Here is a 10,387-nt window from a genome sequence, read left to right as displayed (position 1 = left end):
TATATACTATATATTATATATGACAAATTTTACTAAAAATGTTATAAATACATTTTATATAATCTGGGGAATCTCATGGGTACATACACATCGATAATAGTTTATCATTATATATATTTCACAATCGCGATATCTACGTTAAATACTTATCATTTGCGTTTATCGTTGAAATGCATTTCACTAAGACACTGTCACTACCGAAATCTTCACGATGGCAACAACAAGTTCCAGTAAATTAAGACCAAAACTTGTTAAAGATCGTTTTGAATATACGGTATTAAGAAAAAATTTGAAATATATAAGATGGAAATGTTCAGTCATCACGTGTGTAGGAAGAATTTCTACAAATCTTATAGAACCAGTAAGTACCTCATATATAAATATTTTATTTTTATTTCTTAACTGTGTAGATATATTATAGTTATTGTTATACAAAAATATTTATTATAAATATTATAGGTACTATTTGTATATAAATTACGATTGTATTATTATTTGTGAACGTCAAATAATATGAATTTAACTTAAATATATATATATATATATATTTTAGTATACCGTATTTACTAAATTTGTATCACATCAACACGACCCAAAACCATTGGATGAACTAACATTCTGTGCCGTTAACAACGCGAAAACTGAGATGAAGCAATGCGCAATTAACAACAAAGAAAGTACAAATCAAATTCTTTTATCAATCGCACATGGATGTAGTAGTAAGTGAACAATATACATTTTTTATAGGTTTTTATATTTTTAGGTATAGTAAAATATTTTTTACATCGATGTTTCATTGTAGGTCAAGTTTGTTCAAATTTGGGAAATCCTGATGCTTTACGTCGCACTATAAGACGTGCACGACGTAAAAATATTCCTGATGAGCCTAAAAATCTAAATTTTTCACTACCAAATAAGTGGAAAACTACAATGGGCGGCGAGTCAACTGATTTTTTAATTTATGACAATGGAAATGAGCATAGTATTTTAATTTTCGCTACAAATGAAGGTCTTTCTTTTTTATCTTCATCAAATATGTGGTTCATGGATGGCACATTTAAATGTTCCAGTATATTTGCTCAATTATACATTATACGAGCAGAATTTGAAGGAAATGTTAGGTCGTGTGTTTATGCTTTTCTTCCAGATAAATTAGAAAATACGTATCATGAAATGTTGTTAAATCTCGTTATAGCATCTGTACGAAACGCAACTCCCCTTAAGCCTGAGCGAATTGTTATAGATTTTGAGTTAGGTGTAATAAACGTAATAAATCGAGTTTTTAATGACGTCCAGATTCAAGGTTGCTTTTTTCATTTATGCCAGTCTGTATGGCGACAAATTCAGCAACTTGGATTAGCAAAATTGTATAAAGAAAATGAACGGATTTCCAAAGAATGTAGAGTGATGACTTCATTGGCGTTTTTACCTATTAACGACATTTTGGTCGAAATTAGTCATATGTATACAACATTTTTTCAAGAATTACTACCTCTTATTTCATACTTTGATAGAACTTATATTAGTGGTAATAACAATAACGCACGGTACCCTCCTTATATTTGGAATGTAAGACGTCAAACTATGTCTAATTCTCATCGAACTAATAATTTTAGTGAAGGGTGGAATAGTTCGTCCAATAAATTAGTAGGAACAACAAATTCAAGTTTTTGGACGGTTTTGTGAGCAATACAATTGGATGAATGTGTCAATAGACTTCATAAGAGACAAAAATCCTATACTGCTGGCAATAATAAACTATTAAATTTATGTAACAAACATCAAAAAAAGGAAATAACAAATATGGAATTTTTAAATTCCATATATTATACATGTAGTTTTTAAAGATTTTTTTAAATATTAAAGAATGGAAATTTTATATTTTATAGATCGTTCATTTTGACGAATTATTCTAAAATTGATTTATTAAACCCTTAATATTAAATAATTATGTATGTGCACTTTTTATCTAAGCTTGATACCATTTTGACATATTTTCATATTATTATACTATACAATATTATGTAGTTTTTTAAAATTTTTGTCAATATTATACTTTACTTGTCATTTTGAGATATTTCCATATTATAGGTACTATGCATGTAGTTTTTAATGATTTTTTTTCATTTTTATATTTTATTTGTCATTATGGCATATTTATATTGTACACATTTTTAATTTGCTTTAAAACTGATATCTAATATTATAATACAATTAAGATTTATAATAATATTATTGATTATTTGATTATTTTGATCATTATTAATATACGATGAAATAATTTACTTTTAATTTTTATATTTTAATAATTTACGTTATAATCTTATAATTTATAATATTATATATACTTACTACTGAGGTATATAACTTATATTTATAATATATATACTTTATGTATATAATAGTACAAAGTGTCCGCGTTCTGAAATATACCTTTTTACCCGACCGTACAAAGTGTCCGCGTTCTGCAATGTACCTTTTTACCCGACCGTACAAAGTGTCCGCGTTTCGCACTTTTAATGCTCGACCGTACAAAGTGACCTAGAACCATAATATTTTATTAGCGCATATTATTATATGTGCAATTATTATTATTAATTTATTATATTATATTATTGTATAGGTATTACGAATGTTCTGGGCGCCCGCATATTAATTACTTATTATTAATTACAAATGTTTTCATATATATAATTTATTTGTAATATATATATACACTGTACGCTAGACGTTGCAGTGATATTTTTATACTTAAAATTGGAGCATTCTGTATATATTTATAAGTTGGTCACCCGGTCCTTTGTCTATCATCTGCGCAAGTTGCGGCAGAAAACTGCATTCTATCGTAAGTTCTGTCGCAGCGAAAACAGTCGCAGTTATATATAAAAAAAAAAAAACTTTAACTAACAAAAAATTGTTTATCAGTGGTCCGTGTGTGGCTAATTGTTATCAATCGACACTTATCAGTTATCGCCATGGCTGCAGCCTTCGACCATATAAGCCATAGAGTAATAATAATAATAATAATAATACTCTATGATATAAGCTAATAGACGCGGCATACGGTAAATATCTTGACGCCAACATCAGGTAGCGTGTGATGTCACGTTTGGGCAATAACGCCGGCCGGCGGCAGGACTATAGATAGTATTCTAGCTATCCCAATAAAATATGATTGAATGGCTTACTTAAAAATTTTAATTCTTAATTTCTTATTTCTTTACTATAACACTAATTACTATTTATCTATCTATCTGTGCATCTCGGGTTTTCCTATTTTACGAGTTATTTATTAGTTAAAATATAATTATTAAATTAAATTTACTAAAATTATATATTTAGAACTAGTATATTGTTACCTCATTGTAAACTCTAAAATTAATATACACTTGAAATCATAAAATAGCAAGGCTGGGCAAGTTAACTATTTTTTTTAACTCGTTAAGTTAAGTTAATATAGAAAAAAGTAAGTTCAGTTTAAAGTTAAAAGTTACCTCTATTTTTTTTAACTTGCAAAAGTTACAAGTTGATTAGGAAATAAAAGTAACTTAACTTAGTTAAAAATAAGTTACTTTTTTTTAGTATACAATTAATAATTATACTGCCTACCTTTTTTTAAGCTAACAAATAACATAATAATTCAATAAATGTCTTAAACTTTTTAAATAAATGTATGTAATAAATTTATTTACTGTAGGTACTTATATTTGCATATTATAGGTACTTTAATCAATGATGAAATCCAATAAAATAATAAAATAATTGTTATGTATTTGTTAACGTAAATGATCCACAACTATAATAAACATTATTTATTAGAATATAATTACTTGGTTACACAATATATAAATATATTATATAAAATATTATTCAATTAATAGTAATAATACAATATTTAATTACACCATTACCTAATCATACCTAGTCCTAATAAAAAAATAAAAAATAAAAAATAAAAATAGTGAGGTGTATTTGCCTCACAGGTGTATAAAATAATTTTCGACGACAATGGACAGACTTGAGACGTGCAATACGACACAATACACATGATATAACTATCATGATACGACAGTAAAAAATATGTTCCAAACGGCAAATGCTGTGAGCTTGTGAACGAATGAACACCAAATAAACAAATTAATAATAACTTGAAATTGTTTTGCCCAAACGTGACGTCATATCATTAAACCTGATAGCTACATAATTGTGCCTATACAAGCATATTATAAGGCGCGTCTATTAGCTTATAATATGGTCGATGGCTGCCGGTCTGCAGATTGATTTCGGTCAATGGTTTATCAATGAGTTAAATATATTAATTACGTATAATTGAATTTAAAAATAATTATATTAATTTATTCTAGTTGTTCAAAGATAGCTCTTACCATCATCGGCCTCTTCGTTCAACCTATATACCTGTCAATCTCGTATGCGCGCGGGCAATTGCGCCGTAAATCACACGTAAAAAAAGAAAAATTATGGGATAGGAAAAAGGTATTCTTAAATACATCATTATATAAACATGTGTGATGTGTAGGTAATACCTATTATTTCTATTAATTACAAAACTTAAAGATGAGCATTGTTGTATACTTGGTAAATAAGGAACTTACAAATAGGTTTTGCAACTATGGTTTTTAGGTGTGTATCTAATGAAATATGATATTTGACCATATTTTGTTCGACATATTTTTAATTGCCTCACAACATGATGAAGCTGATGTTTCCAGATAAGTCACTTTTATATCAAATGTTTTAAAAATTTTACAGTCATCGACTTTTAGATTATAAATTGTTTAAATTGTGTGTAATGTATATATTTTTATTTATTGTTGTTCAAATTATTATAAAAATAATATAATTAATATTAATAATAACATAAATTAATATTTAACTTATATATTATCATATAATATAATTATTACAAAAATTAAAACTAACCAAAACAGTCTGTGTCATTGTCAAATGCTCCGGCGCAATTAATGTATACCTTTTTAATATACCTTTTTATAGCGGTGCAATAGATGTATCACCACCGATGCGCGCACCGTCGGATGGGGTCCTAGTATTGTCAGGTAATCAGTTATCAGAACCAAAAAAGGTGTGATATTCAGGTAGAAAACAATTGCGTACAGAATCGTATACATCAGGGGTGACGAACCTTTTTTAGGTCTAGTTGGCACATAGTTTTGCACATTTTTGCAATCAAAAGTTTGACAATTTTTCACGTGCTGAAAGATTGTTAACACTAAATAGAACATAATAAATATAGTAACATAATCAATTTTACATAGAATTATTATAATTTTTTAAATGTTTATAGTTTGTTTCTTAGAAATTTTTAGAATTAAAATTTACGAATGTCATAATTTTGCACAATTTTAATTATTTGCGTGTCATTGAAATTTTATAAACGTGCCACTTTTGGCACGCGTGCCGTGGGTTCACCACCCCTGGTGTACATTAATGTATTATTTATACGTTTTTTACCTACCATTTTTTTGTGCAATGTTGGCTCTATAGGCAGTAAATTATAAATTAGGTATGACACGGTCACGCATAATATCCGTTTGAATTCAAACGGCCTTTATGTGGAATTTCGCGCAATTACTCGTACTTCTCTTTTCAACCACCAGTCGACAACGGACAATACCGACGCGCGATAAGAATTCAAACGGATATTACGCGGGACCGCGTTAGGTATAATAAATAATAATACTGTTATACTAAGGGTTTAATAAATATAAAATTTTTATTTTATTTGAATTCAAATAGGAATACTATATAAGGTTTTAACTCATAGATTATTATAATATGGACTCTGGTTATAATATATCTAATTAATAATTATAAAATGTTAAATAAACATTTTGAGTGGCCAATTTATAGGCTCCCGTTTTTCATAATGTAGGTTCGATTCCCTCGGGTTCCTTTTCATTTTATATGCTAAGTTAGATTCACTCTGAATGAATTCATTACACCATAGTTATTCAAACTGTGAGTCGCGGCTCCCAGGGGCGTCGCGAGAGTTTGCAAAGGGAGCCGCGTCAAAGCACCGAAAATCAACATCATACCTAGGTCCTGTATAATTATTATAAATATTATCTGCAATCATTATGGAAATGAAAATGACACATCTTAGGATTCGACCATTTGAAGTTTTATTTCTAGTACTAAAGTCACTGTTATTATCACCCATATAACATATCTCCCATATTGTACCTATCCGTGTGTTGTTTCAATTTTTTCATAATAATTTGGGAGCCGTAAACATATTGTGAACACCCAAAGGAGCCGCGTGCTGAAAAAGTTTGAATACCTCTGCATTAGACAATAATCTTTATCTTTATCTTTATTATATTATTAAAACGTGAGGCGATTTCTTGCGACAATTATATCTGAAGTTCTACCGGGCCGATTTTCACGATTTTTTTTTTAAACGAAAGTACTCGGTGTGTAGATGAGCCATCAAAAGAGAAAGTCCAAAAAAATAATTACTTAAATAGTTATTGGAAGTATAAAATTTGCGCTATTGTTACGACGCGCGTTGCTTGCCATGTGCACTCACTGCATAAAACATTCTCTGATTTGGCCAGATTTTAAAATTCTTAAACTATTTATAAATATGAGAGTAAAGTTTAGGTACTCAGTAAACCAAAATGAAATTGAATCTTCCAAGTTTTTGTTACAAATTAGAAATGGTGAATATCCGCTAATAAATCCTTATTCGGACGAATATTTTATTGAAATTAAACCATCGTTATTTTCAAAAATAAAATAAAAACGTATTTGGAAATATTATTTTTAATTTAGAAAATGTGTTTATTTTTTCACAATTTGCAATTCTTACACCTAAAAATGAACATTGTAATGAAATAAATAACTCAATTGTCAATATGTTACCAGGGCCAGAAAAAACGTAGGTATTTAAGTTAAAATACAGTGTCAAAAGACTGTGTCGATTTTTTGTTTCCTACAGAATTTTTAGATAGTTAACATTTAAGTGGTTTACCACTGCACAGTTTGGTACTAAAGAAAGGTACTATTGTAATACTTTTGATAAATTTAAATGTCAACTCCAATCTAATGAATGGCACACGATTTATTGTACGAAATATGTACGATCATTCTTTAGACTTGGAATCTATAACTGGTCAAGGATAATACCAAACAACAAAACAGATACAATGAATATAGCTTATAAAGAAATTCTATAATAATAATAATAATACCCAAATTCGTTGAAATTCATATGTTTATACATTTTGTTGTTATTTATTTATTATTTTTTTTTTCATTATATGTTTTTCCTATACATTAATTGCACATTATTCTAACGATGTTTACATGATAAATGTATTTATGTAATTTAATTTGATGTAATAAATGTATATGTTACCGGAAATGTTGACATTTAGGAAATGATGACAACTCCTGATAGCGGAAGGAAATTATATCATTGCCTAGTTCATGTTATCATTTCCTAACGATAACAGGCAAAGATGCTATATATATTTTTCTTAGATATTTTAATTTAATCTGTCACAATAATTAATAACCCTGCTATTACATTAATAAATAATCAATGATCAATAATTAATAAAAAATTAAATATATTTTTTTTTTTATCACTTTATTAAATTCACTTCGCATTTTATTCAAATCCATTTTAACAAAATAATATATACTGCTGTTATATGCCCACCACTATAGAGACTATAGAGAATGTGTGTGAAGTTGGCCCCCCGACTTTGTCCAATCGATTCCAAAACTATGTCAATATTTTACAAATTAATTGCAAATAATTGCAAATTGGTTTTTAGAATTTGCAAATTACTCATAAAAAAATTATAATCAAAAAACCATTACGGGGGACCAACTTCACGCAGTCCCCCGACTTTGTCCGATCGCTTCCAAAACTATGTCAATATTTTGCAAATTAATTGCAAATTGGTTTCTAATCTATAATAATAAATTAAATATTCTAAATTAAATAAAATGCCTAAATAATTAAAAATATAATAGCAATAAATGAACCTGCATTTTTTAAAAAAAGTAAGTAATATAGATAAAAGATTGGAATAGATAAGAAAAAAGTTTAATAAAAAATAGAAATTTAATAGAAAAATTTAATAATTACCAATAAAAAATATAAAATGAATAAAAATTATTCTTAATGGGTTGCTCTAACTGTAATTGTCGGTCTCATTCAATACTGGTTTCATGATTTCTCTCTCTAAGTGCAGGTCCATTTATTAATAATATGTCTATAATTTTTAAGAATAGACCATCAACTTATTCTTATCAACCATTTTGTTCTATTATATTTGATATTAAAGAGCAAAACTTCTAAGGAAGGTTAATTCTTTATGATCATCATAATGATTATGACTTTTATCAAAACCAATAAATATCATCTATACATTTCAGATAGTCTATAGTAATTGCAGTATAATAGTCTTGACGTTTCCGTTAAGTTGTTCGTGAAACAGTGCTTGTCAAACCAAAATATGTGTTTGTTTTAAAGGTAGTCTAAAATGTAACAGTCGTTGTCACAATTAATTTTCCTGCTCTAATAAATAAAAAATGTTCACAATACGGTTAATAAATTAATATGATACCTATAAATAAACTTTATTACTATATATATAATTATTTAAGTTAAATTTATAAGGGTAGAATAAGTTGTTAAATGTTGTATTTCAGTACAAAAAGTGAGCGACCAGTTTGTGAAAAAATTACACGATATTAAAATTGAGTGACCATTTCATAAAATATTTTTGAATTTCACAAAGTGCAAAAAACGTGTTTCCATTTCACGAAATGTTATCTTTTCATGAAAAGATCGATTTCACGAAGTTGTTACGACATATACACCCAGATATCTATCAAAGATATATTTAGAATATTATGGTTAACATAATAAACGTATGTAATCGTATCTTATCTGTCTACACATTACACATTTGTGGTATCACCAGTATTGAATAATACGTGGTAAAGCAACTATACGCCTTACCCTCGTATTCTCTAGCTAATGACACTCTCTAAAATTAATTAGAATATCACTGTTAACACGTTGGCCACCAGACTTGATTTTAAAAATATTTTTTAATTTACGATGAGTATCACCCGTGACTCTCAAAAAATATAAGTTTTCTTGGTTATTTAATTCTACATAACTTTAAGAAAACGAAATACCTGAGGGTCACCAGAAACTCACACGATACACACATAATGACGATTTGTGAGTCCCCCGTGACTCTCGTGGTACATAACCAGAGATCGTCAAAATTATGTCTATTGTATCATGGTGTGAGACAACCGTGATACTCATGGTAGCCAACGTGTTAACTTTGAGGTACGATGGTATGCGCTTGTCGATTCTTAGTTCGTTCCTATCTAGTGAAATGACTCAAAGATTACAAATACCTGGCACTATTCAGTTTAATAAAACCTCATTGACACATAGTACATATATCCCGGCGCTGCTCCGATGAAAGGTAACTTAAGAATGACAAAAAAATTGTAAACTAGGGTTTTGGGTCGGAAACACTTTTATTCAGATATAAAACAAACATAAATAAATAAGTCACTTGGCAAATTCAGATTGCCTATATATCCCGTACTATTATTGACGTTTCACACGTACAACCGTCGTACCTACGTGCTCGCCGAATCACTCAGCCGCCACCCCGAACTGGACACGACCGCGGTGTTATATAATAAAATATATTGATGCCTCAGCACATCTTGCTTCATTGGCCTGACCTACTTTAACAATTTACAAATAGAAATATTCCCATCTATATTATTTATATATTGCAGTGAGTAGTGACGACTGTCTACAACATATGACACATTATACTAGAAACTATAAAAATAGAATGGACAACGCGCGGGAAATTCCTTAAATTAAATTTCTACATCGATCAACTAATATTTTGATACCCACAATTATAAAATATTGAAATTCAATAATTTATTTTATTACATTCAATATCATAATATTATTAATATTATTATTATAACAAAATATATTGTTTAATAAATTATTATATTAGATTAAATCAATATGTCAAATTGAAGCATGAGAGTTTTTCTTATAAGGCGTATTTTTGATTTAAACAACAGGTCACATGCAGGCCAATTAAACCAAGAAAGTACATTTACACATTAGATACTAATCTATATTAAAAATTGAGCATGTATAATTATTTTTCTGTATCTGTACCTTTATATTGTAATGTTGGCTAAAAACACGATTAGTTTATATCATAGGTATAGAGTTTGTTAGTTTTCTAAACCAAACAGCAAGCCAAACTAATCACTAAAAACTTGCAAAACAATAATAATATTAACTAATCACTAAAATTACTACTGTACA

The 10,387-nt window shown here is 28.3% G+C and overlaps 1 pseudogene; it reads left to right on the top strand.

Annotated features, from left to right (window-relative positions):
• The first annotated feature begins 211 nt into the window (after positions 1-211).
• LOC149060367 (uncharacterized) lies at positions 212-9,500 on the top strand (annotated as a pseudogene).
• The last annotated feature ends 887 nt before the right edge of the window (positions 9,501-10,387 follow it).

This window comes from Diuraphis noxia, unplaced genomic scaffold, assembly GCF_037042655.1.
Source record: "Diuraphis noxia isolate RWA-SAM2 unplaced genomic scaffold, SU_Dnox_SAM2 contig0001, whole genome shotgun sequence".
Taxonomy (NCBI): domain Eukaryota; kingdom Metazoa; phylum Arthropoda; class Insecta; order Hemiptera; family Aphididae; genus Diuraphis; species Diuraphis noxia.
Note: the sequence above shows the minus strand (reverse complement) of the source record. Positions and strands in the feature narration are given on the sequence as shown.